Source organism: Salmo trutta, chromosome 17 (genome assembly GCF_901001165.1).
Source record: "Salmo trutta chromosome 17, fSalTru1.1, whole genome shotgun sequence".
Taxonomy (NCBI): Eukaryota; Metazoa; Chordata; class Actinopteri; order Salmoniformes; family Salmonidae; genus Salmo; species Salmo trutta.
This window is the reverse complement of record NC_042973.1, coordinates 45837633-45853313: the sequence shown is the minus strand read 5'-3', so window position 1 is coordinate 45853313 and position 15681 is coordinate 45837633. Positions and strand designations below refer to the sequence as shown.

At 41.8% G+C, this 15681-nt stretch overlaps 1 long non-coding RNA gene across 1 annotated transcript; it reads left to right on the top strand.

The window, feature by feature from the left end:
• The first annotated feature begins 14457 nt into the window (after positions 1 to 14457).
• On the top strand, positions 14458 to 15278 carry LOC115151320 (uncharacterized). The gene is made up of 2 exons (XR_003867272.1): positions 14458 to 14637; positions 15169 to 15278. It is a non-coding gene; the product is annotated as an uncharacterized LOC115151320 (long non-coding RNA).
• Positions 15279 to 15681: the final 403 nt, after the last annotated feature.

Sequence of the window (15681 nt, the reverse complement as noted above, 5' to 3'; positions counted from 1 at the left end):
CAGGAACACCCCCCTCCCTCCCCTCTGCCGGTATTAGCTTCACTGATTAACAACAAAAAAAGAAACAGAATGACTTTCACATTCCATGCTAGAAAATACATGATTCAACATAAAAAAAAATAATAATACTGCCAATTTAATGAAGAAAGTAGTAATGAGGCAGCTAAGGTGACGTCTCTAGAAACTGCTGAAAGTCCCCCAGACATCAGTAAATTCAAAGGGTTTATTACGTAAATTGTATGTTATTCTTTCAGATGGAATATAGGAAGGTAGTTCTTTTAGCCACATCTGCTTGCTTGGCGGAGTGTCACACTTCCTGTCACAGGGGTCGTTGAATGGAGACCAAGGCGCAGCGTGTATAGTGCTCATTCTTTGATTTTTAATGAAAACACTTAAACAACAAAACAATAAAACGACCAACAGTCCCGTCAGGTACTCTAGACTAAACGGAAACAACTACCCACAAACCCCAAAGGAAAACAGGCTGCCTAAGTGTAACCGATGTGAAATGGCTAGTTAGTTAGCGGTGGTGCGCTCTAATAGCGTTTCAATCGGTGACGTCACTCGCTCTGAGACTTGAAGTAGGGTTTCCCCTTGCGTTGCAAGGGCCGTGGCTTTTGTGGCGCGATGGGTAACGATGCTTCGTGGGGTGTCAGTTGTTGATGTGTGCAAGGGTCCCTGGTTCGAGCCCGGGTTGGGGCGAAGAGGGGGACAGAACCTAAACTGTTACATAAGTATGGCTTCCAATCAGAGACAGCGATAGACAGCTGCCTCTGATTGGAAACCATACCTGGCCACAACATAGAAAATGACAACATATAATGAAACTCTAGACAATCCACATAGAAAACAGAAAACCCAAAACACATAGACAAAACACCCCCCTGTCAGACCCTGACCAATCTACTAGGGATAAATGACCTCATACCAGGGTCAGGACGTGACAGGACCCCCATCAAAGGTGCAGACTCCGACTCCGACTGCACCCAAACCAAAAAACCCAACAACAACCCCAAACACAAAGGGAGGGCAGGGAGGTTGACAACAGTCTATGGCGGCTCATGTGCTCCACCCAGAACCCTCCTCTTCTCCCGATCCTCCAGCAACGGAGGTGGCTCTGGCTCAGGGCGTAACCTTCATTCCGCCCGCAGATCCCTCCGCTTCTGTAACATAGGCCTATGGATCATGATTGGAGGAATCGGACTGTAGATCCTTACCGGAATCACTGTGCTGTAGACCACTGCTGGAGGTTCCGACCTCCAAGCCGCCGCTGGAGGATCTGGGCTGCAGATCTCCGCTGAAGGCTCTGGGCTGCAGACCTCCGCTGAAGGCTCTGGGCTGCAGACCTCCGCTGAAGGCGTAACACTTCCATATAATAGCTGTGCATTTACTGGCTGCAATGACTGCCAATTTAATGAATCTGGTTTTGATACAAATATTAACTGGTAGAACAGAATCATCTCCAAGAAGAATAAGGGAAGGATCTAGTGCTACCGTCATATTAGTGACCTGTGATAAGATCTGAATAATGTCTTTCCAATAATTGCTTAGTTCAGGGCAGGACAAAAACATATGCATAAGTGTGCCCATGTAAGGGGTGCGTAACTGGTGGCAGTGAAGTCAGACACAGGAGAGCAGAACGGAGCAGTTTAATTTGAAAACCAACGGCATAAAGAAATAACCAACATGGGTACAAAACCCAACGCGCACCAGTAAACATGTGCACAAGAACTTACAACAAACAATTCCACACAAAGACATGGGGGGAACAGAGGGTTAAATACACAACATTTAATGAGGGAAATGAGAACCAGGTGTGTAGGAAAACAAGACAAATTGAAAATGAAAAGTGGTTCGACGATGGCTAGAAGACCGGTGACGCCGACCGCCGAACGAACAAGGAGAGGAACCGACTTCGGTGGAAGTTGTGACAGCCCACTCCCGTTTTACACCTTGGGCAAAATGTTGAATATTTAGAATTGATCTTGTACAGTCTCTCTGGTGTAAAGTAGACCCTATGTAAAATATTGAATTGCATCAACTTGTGCCTTGTGTTAAATGAAAGACGCTGAGCATCTAAAAAGAGCTTTCCCCATTTCTTATCCTCAAAAATGACACCAAGGTCATCATGCCACTTCATGCAAGCTTTCAGAGGTTCATCATTCCTCAACAGAGCTTGAAGCCTAAAGTACATGTAGGAAATGAAACCTGTTACCCCTTTCCTCTCCAGCCACAGTTGATCAGTTTTAGGTTTACTCATGGGCTGAATCCTACCTCCCTGCTGAGTGGCAATATAATGCCTAACCTGTAGGTACTTGAAGAGAAGAGTTTGAGGTAACTGAAAATGAGATGCCAGTTGTTGAAAGGACAGTAGTTCACCTTCTCTATAGAGATTACCAAATGTTTTAATTCCTTTGTTGAACCAAGAATATGTAATACCATCTCTCAGGGCTTTGGGTAAGATGGGGTTATTATAGAAAGCGGTTTGTTCATATATAGATCTAAGCCCTTCTGTTTGTTTACAGACTTCAATCCATATATTTAAAGTGTTTTTAATGAAAGGGTTGTTTATGAAACCTAGCAAAACTTTAGGTGGGCTAATATAAGGTATAGATGCCAATGTAGCCGGGGTCAGACACTCTTCCTCTATCTGCCTCCAAGAGGGTGAACTTGTTGTTGTATCTTGCCATACCCACACAGCCTTTAACTGAGATGCCCAGTAATACAACTGGAAGTCAGGTAGAGTGAGTCCTCCTTCTGGTATATCCCGTCATCTTTCCAATTTTTCCCCAACCTTTTTGAGAAGTGGAGTATAGTTCAGTTGATATGTCTTAATAATTTCAGAAGGAATTTGCAATCCAAGATATGTCATTTTCTGTGGTTTCCAAGAAAATGGTTGGTCTAAGATTGGGTTCTGCATAGCTGCCCTGTTAAAAGGCATAATTATACTCTTCGATAGGTTTATTTTATTTCCTGAAAAGGTCCCATATTCTTTCAGGATGTCAACTAATGTTCGGAGTGAAATTTCTGTTTTGGTGAGGTAAAGCAAAATGTCATAGGCATATAGCGATACCAGATGTTCACGCCCACCTATACGAACACCATGGATGGATGGATGACATCTAAATGCTTCTGCCAGTGGCTCTATAGCCAAAGACAAAAGGAGCGGACTAGCGGGACAACCCTGTCTTGTGCCACGTGATAGGGAGAACTGTGAGGAAATGTTTCCATTAGTCAGGATCTGAGCTACCGGACATTTGTACAGTAATCTAATCAGACCTACATACTTAGGTCCAATATTCATCCTCTGTAAAACTTCAAACAGGTAGTTCCATTCTATGCGGTCAAAAGCTTTTTCCGCATCTAATGAAGCCGCCACTACAGATTCTTGGTCATTCTCTACATAATGCATAATATTAAATCATCTTCTGATATTATCAGCAGATGAGCGGCTTCTTACAAAGCCTGTTTGGTCCATATCAACCAAGTCCAGTAGAACCTTATCCAGTCTAAGAGCTATGAGTTTCGCAAGAATCTTATATGAAGTGTTCAATAGAGATATTGGTCTATATGACCCACAAAGCATAGGATCTTTCCCAGGTTTTAACAAAACTGTGATCAGTGCCTGTTCAAGTGTGTCTGGGAGCTTTTCTGTCTCTATACTGCAAAGAGGCTCAAATAGTTTGGGTAAAAAGGATCGCTAGAATTCAATAGGGAATCTGACTAACCCTGGTGACTTTCCCCCAGCAGTGTTGAAAATGGATTCCCTAATTTCCTCTGATGTAATCTCTTTCTCCAAGTGCTCTCTATCCTCATCAGTTAAAGTTTGTAAATTGAGCTTGTTCAAAAACTCATGCATTGTGGCAGGGGCATCCCCTTCAGACTTGTACAATGTTTCATAAAACTCATTGAAGACTAGATGAATTTCCTCAGGACTGTGAACAACTGTGTTATTGGGTAGCTTAATAGAGCTAATAACTCTACTAGCATCCTCTCGTCTTATCTGCCAAGCAAGCAACTTTCCTGCTTTATCTCCATGTTCGTAGTGGTTTTGTTTTGTTCTCCTAAGAGCATTTTCCGCTTTATGGGTCGTCAGGGTGTTATATTCCAATCGCTTTGAGTCTAATTTTTGTAGAATTGAGTCATCAAATGTTACACTATGTTCATTTTCCAGATCTCTAATTTCATTCTCCAAAGTATCTACTTGAGCCTTATACATCTTACGAGCACCTGAACTAAAGGATATGATTTGCCCCCTCAGATATGCAAGGAGAGCTTCCCATAAAATTAGGGGGGAGGCAGAGTTGATATTGGTGCTAAAAAAGATGTCTTTATGAGTGTTCAGAAATTTTACAAATGTAGGATTATTTAGCAAGTATGTGCCAAACCTCCACCTTCTTCTCTACTGACTGGTACTGAAGCCAGCAGGGCAGCAGGGCAGTGGGGCAAAAAAGTATTTAGTCAGCCACCAATTGTGCAAGTTCTCCCACTTAAAAAGATGAGAGAGGCCTGTAATTTTCATCATAGGTACACGTCAACTATGACAGACAAAGTGAGAGAATAAAATCAAGAAAATCACATTGTAGGGTTTTTAATGAATTTATTTGCAAATGATGGTTGAAAATAAGTATTTGGTCAATAACAAAAGTTTGATTTGGATAGAAAACACCCTAAAGTTTCTAAAACTGTTTGAATGGTGTCTGTGAGTGTAACAGAACTCATATGGCAGGCCAAAACCTGAGAAGATTCTATATGGGAAGTGCCCTGTCTGACCATTTCTTGGCCTTCTGTAGCCTCTTTATCGAAAATACAGGATCTCTGCTGTAACGTGACATTTTCTAAGGCTTTCATTGGCTCTCAGAAGGCGCCAGAACGTGGAATGATAACTCTGCAGTCTCTGGGCGAAAAACAGTAGGGGTTTTGGAGAGTGGTACTTCTGAGAACAATGGCACTGGTGCGCGCGTGCATGTGACGACTCCATTTTCTTCTTTCAGTGTTTGAACGGATACAACGTCTCCCGGTTGCAATATTATCACTATTTTACGAGAAAAATCGCATAAAAATGTATTTTAAACAGCGTTTGACATGCTTCGAAGTACGGTAATGGAATATTTTGAATTTTTTTGTCACGAAACGCGCCGGCGCGTAACCCTTCGGATTTTGATTTGAATGCACGAACAAAACGGAGATATTTGGATATAACTATGGATTATTTGGAACCAAAACAACATTGGGTGTTGAAGTAGAAGTCCTGGGAGTGCATTCTGACGAAGAACAGCAAAGGTAATCCAATTTTTCTTATAGTAAATCTGAGTTTGGTGAGTGCCAAACTTGGTGGGTGTCAAAATAGCTAGCCATGATGGCCGGGCTATCTACTCAGAATATTGCAAAATCTGCTTTCACCGAAAAGCTATTTTAAAATCGGACACCGCGATTGCATAAAGGAGTTCTGTATCTATAATTCTTTAAATAATTGTTATGTTTTTTGTGAACGTTTATCGTGAGTAATTTAGTAAATTCACAGGAAGTTTTCGGTGGGTATGCTAGTTCTGAACAAAACATGCTAATGTAAAAAGCATTTTTTTGATATAAATATGAACTTGATTGAACAAAACATGTATTGTATAACATAATGTCCTAGGAGTGTCATCTGATGAAGATCATCAAAGGATAGTGCTGCATTTAGCTGTGGTTTTGGTTTTTGTGACATATATGCTAGCTTGAAAAATGGGTGTGTGATTATTTCTGGCTGGGTACTCTCCTGACATAATCTAATGTTTTGCTTTCGTTGTAAAGCCTTTTTGAAATCAGACAATGTGTTTAGATAAAGGAGAGTCTTGTCTTTAAAATGGTGTAAAATAGTCATATGTTTGAAAAATTGAAGTTTTTGCATTTTTGATGTATTTGTAATTCGCACCACTCTATACCATTGGATATTGGTGAGGCGTTCCGCTAGCGGAACATCTGTCCCTAACAGGTTTTAAACAATCACCATCCTCCTGAGTTCACCGTCCCCCAAAAAATATTATGTATATATACACACACACACACACACACACACACACACACACACACAAACGTACGCACATACACAAGTGTAAAGCTATCAGCTAGCTGGCAATTAGGCGGCCAGCGAGTAGCTTATCCCTGTCTCGGTATCAGTAATGCTAGCATTTATCTCTAACAATAAACAAGCCAGCAAACATAATAGTAGCTAAAGTTCCCTGAAGTAATATAAACAACATAGTTAGGCTTGAAACCCAGTCAAAAGCCACATAACTATTTAACCAAACCTGACTGGACCTCTCTACGTAAAATAAAAGTATACAGCAAAAATGTAACTACCTGGCTTAGTGTGGATGTATAGTAGCTATAGCAACACCCTTGGAAACTTAGCGAGCTGGCTAAATAGCACAGCCAATATTAGCTATGATCCAACTTTACCTCGCTAGTCATCATCACGCTAGCCATCTAGCCATTCAGCCAGTCGATCACTTTTAGACTTTTACTCAAGTAGTATTTTATTGGCTGACTTTTATTGGAGTCATTTTCTACTAAGATAACTTTACTTTTACTCAAGTATGACAATTGAGTACTTTTTCCACCACTGGTTAATTACGTTTTAGTCATTTAGCATACGGTCACACTGGTCACCCATGGGAATCGCACCCACAACCCTGGCGACGAAACCACACTGTGCTTCGTCAAATAGCAGAACCAAATGACCTGATTTGAAGATGAGATTACATTAAAAGTACATGCTGCAAGTGGTCAATGCCGTTCGAGATTCTACAGACTACAGCAATTGTGAATATCTCCACAGATCCGCCACAACCTACAGTATGCATGCTACCTTGAACATGCACGCTTTATATGATTAACGTTACATACGATTAAATGTATAGTTACAGTAACCTCAAAATGTGGCCATGGATCTGTTACTTATTTTACGGTTGAATAAAAAGTGTTACATTAGTTTGTAAGATAGCCTTAACTTTAGGCTATTTACTGTATTACAAAAGTAATATTGAATTGTGTTTTGTTGACAACGCAACCAAATATCAACATTTAAAGGATATATTTACTGATTGGATATTTCAATCTAAGACACTGGCTTAATTCCATTCTTTAACTTTTATTTTTGGTTGAGTTGGGTTTAGCGTTGACTCAAAACGAATGAACGACAAGAAAACACACACAACTACCACTATTGTAGTATAGAAGTCAAAATACCTATAGCTATGTTCCTACTTGGACATAATCAAAAACATTGACACCACAGTTATTCTCGTTCTTAGAGGATGCTATAATAAATAGATAATTGCGATTTTCAGATTTATTTGATTACTGGGAATTTATTTGCCGTGCATACATGCTGATAAGTTGAATATGAAACTAAAATCGTGAATTTTTTTCAAAAGCGTTTGTGTGGCGTCAGCTGGGAATGTTCCACACAGATGTTCAATGAGCTATCGAGTTCTACGAAACTCACTAGGGCTACTCTCATTTTAATAAATTCAAAACCACTACTGTAATGAAAATAAAAGCCAATAAACTGAATAATTACTGTCAAACTATTATTTTTATTAAATTGTTGAATTAGGCCTATTGTATTTAATTTTACATTTCATGCCTATTCAAGTGGTTTTGACAAACTTTTAGGATGTGGACGGCTACTATGTCATAATGTACATGATGTCATAATGAAGCATTCTTTTGTTAAACTAAGACAATCCATAGACAGGTCATTGACGCTCTTCCTGAACTGAGGTAGGACCTATAATTTAATGAAATAATCTCAAATACATTACTTTTATCTTATGAGAACTTTATTTGATCAATAACTGTCAAAAACTGTTATATTTTGTGATTTGTGATTTAAAACTAGGTCTTGTGGTCTTGTGTTTCTGTTTTCAATTATATATTGTTGAAACTTTATAGTCAAATCCTACGTGTGCAAATTATCTGGAAGTCCAAATTGAAGGTAGGCCTTAGTCTGTGAATCTTTCATTTTTATGAATTCATGAACATTTTGGCAGGAATTGGAATGTCTTTTGAAAGTGGAAAAACACTAGTTTATAATAACAACTTTGATCAAATTCTATTGTAATATATGTAATTTATTCTATATTATTTTTCTCAAACATGCTTTTTTGTTGTTGTTTGCTCCTCCACTGTGACTCTCACAGCCATGAAAGACAGAGTGATGTCCAGGACGAAGACACAAGAGACCAGTCAGAACAGTTCTGAGAACAGCCTGACAGACATCCTCAGTGTCCGGAGTGCTAGTGATATTGTCCTACAGCCAATGCCACCAGGGAGAAAGAATAGCCGATCCCACTTCCACAACATGGATGTGACTAAAGAGAGGGCTGATATGGGAAGGCTTCCAATGGCCACTCCACCAGTCAGCCTCCCAATGCTCACTGTGACCTCTTTCACTGTCCAAAGGATAAAAAACTCCCTCAAGGTGTCTCGCATGCCTCGTCTGCAGCTGGAGGGACAGATGGGTAACAAGCGTCTGGGTCCGGTCAAACCCAAAACCGGAGGGAGCACATTGACTTCCAGCCACAAGCAGGAGCCAGAGGTTAAATCCAGCAGACCACAGACACCAGGAAGCATCCCTAGGAGGCCCAATGTATGCTCCACTGCAGCCAAGGCAGTAGCTCCTTTATCTGGGACTCCATGCTGCCAGTCTGAGGTCAGGATCCAGACCCATCCTCTCCAGAGGTCTAACATCCAGGACCAAAGGCCCCGCTCTCCTCCTGCTCAAGCCAGACGGTCTCTGTCCGACGGCAGCCTCTTGCAGCCGCCATGTTCTCCAGTGGATGTCCTACAGCCGGAGGTCCAGGCCAGCAGAAACCTGGCTCGACCCAAGACCGGGATAGCTCGGATAACAAGACATACTGATGGCAGCACTCTGAGGTTCCCTAACCAGACCTTAGAGCTTATAAACTCCATGGGTAGGAGGGAGATCACCAATTCTTTCTCTGTGCTGCCAACCATTGCAGTGTCAGCCTCACCTGCCCAGATGGCCATCCCATTGCCTACCCCAATGGTCAGCCAAGTGCCTGACCTTCTGGTGTCTACTCCATCTGATTCTCCGGTTCATTCCAGCCGAGTGCCTGCCCCACCTGCCTCCCCAGTGCCAGCCCGGCCTGCCAACACCAGATCACGGCATGTGTCGAAGAGGATCCAGCTCTTACAGATCCAGTCTGCTATGCTGGACCAGCAGCTACCAGAACAACTGGGTGACAAACAAATCATATTACCCTCTGAGCCCCTGTCCTTCAGTAGCACTGACAGGATGTTCCTCTGTGGTCCACCTTTAGTCTGCCACCCAGCTAACGTAGGTGGAGATGATGGCTGTCACCCCCTGCCAAGACCTACGCCCAGCCACACAGGTCACACCAACCACTCCGCTTTACTGACCAGTAGGAGAGCCGTGCAGGCGGGTGAGAAGTGCCCCTTTGAAATCCTCTTGACCCCCTTGGTCCCACTGGCAGAACAGCCTCCTATCAAGCGGTGGCACAAGCCCGCCTCCCGTGCCAAGGCCGAGCGGGAATGGAAGAATAGCCAACGAGGGCGCAGGAAGAGAGTGAAGCCCATTCACTGGGACGTTAACTTTAAGTCTGGGCCTTTCTTCCCAGTGTGTGTCGCTCCATCACTGCCCTTGATCTTGGAGGTTGATGAAGAGTCTCTTTCTGAAGAGATGGAGCAAAGCCAGTTGTAAGGGGTCGCACACACACACACACACACACACACACACACACACACACACACACACACACACACACACACACACACACACACACACACACAATCTTAAGTTTTAGTTTTTTTTTACCTTTATTTAAATAGGCAAGTTAGTTAAGAACAAATTCTTATTTACAATGACGGCCTACCCAGGCCAAACCCTAACCCAGACGACACTGGGCCAATTGTGCGCCACCCTATGGGACCAGTGCCTTAGACCGCTGCGCCAATCGGGAGCCCTATTGAGACCTCATGGCCTCCCATGGACCAGAGAGGATCAGCCAGCATCATCCCAGCATCTGCCCTGCCTGTCATCCTAGTACCTCCACTGCCCTTTCAACCCTGCAAGACAGTAACTGTATCGTTTTTCTTTTGATCTGAAGCCTGACACTGTTCAACACGTCGTGTGTCATCCTCCATCTTTTGAATAAAGCTTCCTCTGCATGATTTTATTCTAACATTATCCATGTTTTTTTTGCAACCCTCAAAAACAAATGTTGATCCCCATGTAACGACACGTGATATTCCACAAGGGGGGCACTAAAGGTCTGTAACGAAAGGAGGTTGAACACTTTGTACCTTGAACACCATCTGAACTTATACACAGCCTCAACTATTTAAATGACAGAAAATGTCATATCTGCTCTCACACATTAAGAGCGAGAGATAGAGAGCAAAGCATAGAAGGATGTTGAGTTACATATGAACACTTCCCATCATACTCTCAGGAAGGTTAGGTTAGTTAGGCTACGTGTGATCGTGCGTCACCATAACTGAAACAAGGCCTTCTTTCTTTCATGGTTTCACGTCATGGTGCAAGTATTTGCATAAACTGGGAAACATTTGCATACATTTCAATTTCCCTGGCCGGCAGTGAAGGGGTTAATCAGCTGTGTGCTCTCAGTTTACGCTCACTAGCAGAATCTGTCTGCCACAGCTGCTGCGCTAAGGCAATCTTCTATCACAGAGAGCGCTGACAACCAGATGTGTTTCCAGAAGCCAACAACACAGAGCAGGTTAGAGAAGCTTCAAACCTAACCACACAGGCACGCACTTACGCACACACACACACACACACACACACACACACACACACACAAATCTAGGAGCAGTTGACCTCCACAGAATGTGAACATTAGCCACTAATATCTGACATCAGTATAGTTTATAAAAGTGTATCTGTCTGTCTGTCTTTCAGTTTCTGTTTAGACTACATCAAAGATAGAGAAGCTGTGCAGTCACACCATGTTCAATCATGTTATCTAATTAGCTAGCTAGCTAGCTGACAATCTGGTTGACCTGTAGCATATAAACATTTGTTTGCACATGAATGTAAAAAATGATTGATCAAATTCCCCCCTGACACTATTTGACTGGGTTAATAACTTAATATTAAGTTAATATGGACCCATTGTCTTAGACTTGAAATCATGGACCAGGATTCAAACACAGGGACTCTTATTTCAGCCATAGGGACTTGTGACTCGAGTCACTCAAACATTGGTGACTTTGACTCAACTCAGAGTTAGCCATAGGGTCTTGTGAATTGACTCGAACTTATGCTATAGTGACTTGACTACAACACTGCTGTCATTACATGGCTACTGCTACAACTAACAATTCTAGCAAGGGGTACCCTTTCTTGGATACACTTTTCTGCTCAAAAGCATTAAGCAGACATTTTGATTATACCTCCCAACTCAGAACTCCCTGTTGGGGTGAGTCTATCTACAAATAAACACAGCAAGAGGATTACAACCGCTAACACAGGACGCTGAAATCCTGGGGTCCGCCTTATGTTCACTCAGTTCTACCACATTTTGAAAAGGTGCTTTTCATCCATGACCAGGCCATGTTTTGGCCATTTTGCTGCACTAGGCATGACAATTGCAGACATTCTCCAATCCGGCAAAGAAATAGGCTTATAGTGTACAGTGTCGGCCTATAATGTAATTTTATAACTAGGCCTACCATAAGATAGCCTACCATTTGTAAAACATGCAGTTGTGTTGGCTTTATTAACCGAGTCCTGATTCCTGACAAAAGCTTATAGTGACTTGTCCTTTAAGATATGAACATCAGTTACACATCAGCTACCCATGTTAGGTTGCTAGTTAGAATCTTCACCTGCCATAAGCTACTTTTGTGTCAGCAAATCTACAGACCATTCAAGTAGCTGCACTTAACACCTCACTGATACTGATTGTGTAAGCTACAAACCCAAACTGTGTAAGGAAATGTAGGTGACAGTAATAATATTGCACACATATTCAGAAATCTGGGCTGAGGGAATCATTGTCTACTCTCCATAATATCTGCTGGAGATCCAGCCCCTCCCCCACTGCAGAGTGCACAAAAGTACCAAACTATCAAAAATGTCACAGGTCAACACAGTTCCCATCTCCCCCATGCTGCAGTGACAAGTCTCTCCCCAGGGTTGCCATGTTTACTATGTTGGCTTTTATTGAGGTACTTTTAAAACTTTGCTGCAGCTGAAAAGTTTTGGTCGCTGGGTGCAAGTTTTTAATACTACTTCTATATTGCACCATTACCAACATGGTATTTAAAAAAATCCATTAATTTCACTGTAATCTGCTGAAATTGTGATAGGTTTCATGCTTTGAAAGCGGGTTTTCCTGGATTTACTAGACATTTGAAATTGACCTGGCAAGCCTGTCTCTGTCTGAGCATGATCACAACAAAAGTAGCTGTGCAGCACGTTTTTTAATGAAGAGGAGGATGGTTGTAGACGTTCACATTCCTGCAAGAAGGTTAGCTATTAACTAAACTGTTAACCAATATTTTAACTAAAATTGTATTTGGTGTATTGGCAAGCAAGCATGTTCCCGTTGTCTTTATTTGTAATTAATGTTAGCTCATGTATGTCTTTCGGTGGAATCCAACATGCATTGACAATGTCCGAAAGCCACATTGTGTCAGATATCGTGCGTCATGAGAATGAAATTGGTGGGTTTATCCAAACAATTCATTAATGTGCAATTGTTACTTTGCATGTTTTTACCTTCTACTTATTTACTGCTTGCTAATGATTAGCGTGCTAGCTCGCGGTTAGCGTGCTAGCTAGCGGTTAGCATGCTAGCTAGCGGTTAGCGTGCTAGCTAGCGGTTAGCGTGCTAGCTAGCGGTTAGTTTGCTAGCTAGCGGTTAGCGTGCTAGCTAGTGGTTAGTATGCTAGCTAGCGGTTAGCGTGCTAGCTAGTGGTTAGCGTGCTAGCCAGCGGTTAGTTTGCTAGCTAGCGGTTAGTATGCTAGCTAGCGGTTAGCGTGCTAGCTAGCGGTTAGTATGCTAGCTAGCGGTTAGCGTGCTAGCTAGTGGTTAGCGTGCTAGCCAGCGGTTAGTTTGCTAGCTAGCGGTTAGCGTGCTAGCTAGCGGTTAGCGTGCTAGCTAGCGGTTAGCGTGCTAGCTAGCGGTTAGCGTGCTAGTTTAGCATAATTGGTAACATGACTTTGATTCAGAATACATGATTGTGGTTAACCCAATGTTACATGCATTAGAAAATAATATTGCTAGTGTAACTTGAATTGGTTTAATAGCTAGCTAGAAAATCCAGTTCTTTTTCATCTGTTTTGTCAAGTCATTAGCATGCATGTGTGCTGAAATATTTATAAAAATCCTCTCATTAAATTATTTTATTCAAGTTTTGGCAGTTTTTTTTAGCGCCCTTTCTTACTCAAAGAGAAATAAGTTGCTAGTTATTTTGGCTTTGCACGTAAAAGAGTGTAACACCACAACAGGAATAAGGATTGTGGAAAGTGTAACATTTGGTAGGGCTGTGCCAATTCACATGCCTTGCTTTAGCCATTTCACTCATACTGTTTCTCGTTTAGTCCATCCATAAAAGCAGATCAGCTTTAGTTGCATCCAGGAACTTGCATAATGTGCTTATGTTATGCTTATACTTGCTTTTTTACCTCGAAAGTCGTCTTAAGAAAGTAAATTGTAATAGATGTTTGTAGGACCTCTATCAGTCAATGATAACAGTCATTGGTGTCCCCCAGCCCATCCTTTTTGTTGTGTGCCGAGCAATCTTGTCATTCTTTTAAGTCTCAAACATTATTTTTGTAACTTGTCTTTCTTTACAAAGGTTCTGCAGAGGCTAGGAAGAAGCATGGAAACTCTAAAAGAAACATAATTCAACTTGTAGGCCAGATTTGAAAAGGAAATAATAAATCCTGAAGCTCAGGTTTGTCAGTTGTTTAGAATGAGGATACTGGGGATGGTTGAATCATATTCAATTGCCTAATTTGCACATGACTAATTTCATTTTATTGTATCCTTAGATGTCAGACACTGAGGCTGCCAGTACCTCTGGGTCGATAGTCCATGTGTTGGATGATGCACCGCCGTTGATCAGAACAGACAGCGTATACGTACGTTAGTGTCATTCAACACCAGCACATACTGTAAGTTCTTGTGAATCAGCTTTGTAAATCAAAGACAGGCAAATCTGCACTTCCATCCCATATTCATTGTATTATAAGAAAATGTAAAGTAGAGGAGCACAGAGCCATAAGTCATCAAAATGTACCAGTGTCCAAATACTTTATCTGTCTAGTTATCCAAGATCCTTTTTTTCTGCAATACAGTTGACCAAAGCTATGCTTGGATACAAGACTGATGACTCAATAACCAGTATTGACAACAGTGAAGATGGTTGTGTCCCTGGGCCATCAGAGGAAGGCAATTTCTATGAAGAAAATCTGACCGGTATGCCTATACCTTACATACACATGGACCTATTCTTAATTACAATGTCCTTTTCGACATGTTTTCTACTGATGTTTTCCAGGAGAGATGTCAGCGATTTGGGCTAAACAGCCAATGACCAAGGGAAAGCTGGGACAAAAGAGAGGCTCACACGGTAAGCATGTTTCCTGCTGCCTTCAGTCAGTGCATTTTCACTCTGTAGTGTCAACTTATGGCCCTACTGTGCTGGTCCAGATCAATACCGTCTTTATCAGTTAGTGTATTTCCAACCATGCCAGCATAGAACGTTTCAGTTTGGATTGGACACAAGTCAAGATGTTAGAGCTGGAACTAGTGTGTCAGGATAGATGATAAAACAGAAGGATTACCACGCTTTACATTGTTTTTCTTGAGGGAGGGAACTTGATTTAATAGGTATTGCTTTTATTAGAAGGTTTACATTGCAAACAGATTGTTGGGCTTAGATTCCATACAGATCGAGTCTGTGAAATGCTGATATCAAGGCATTCTCCTCTCATATCCTTATCTTTGTAGTTATTTAGTTGGGATTGTTAGTTTAATCTCAACACGCTCTCTGCAGATACAGCTGTAACCTTGTAGAGTTAATACAGAGAGATGTTCAAGTACTGTATTGTAGTCAACCTTTATTTAATGTAGTCATTCATAATGCCATCTCTTTCCAAAGGTGTAACGATCGTCAAAAGGAGTAGACCAAGGTGCAGCGTGGTACGTGTTCTTCTTGAATTTATTTTAACTTAGAACACTTCAACAAAAGAATAAACAATGACAAACGACCATCACGTCTTGCAGGCTATAAGGAGCAGTACAAAAATAAGATCCCACAACTACAAGTGGGGAAAGGCTGCCTAAGTATGGCTCCCAATCAGAGACAACGATAGACAGCTGCCTCTGATTAGGAACCATACTCTGCTCAACACAAAGTAATAGACACCATAGAGTACCCACCCCACACCTTGACCTAACCACATAGAGAATCAAACCGTCTCTCTCAGGTCAGGGCGTGACAAAAGGTGCCAAAGGAACAAAAGGTATTGGTGGACAATAGAGGTGGATGCCCTTGAATATTCCTTGATGAATTTTATCCGAATGGGAAAAACAAGACTGAGAAATGCATTGCTGCTTCTCCCCAAGCACTAGTAAACAGGGACTGGAGAGCAGTACATTTCTATGTACACAA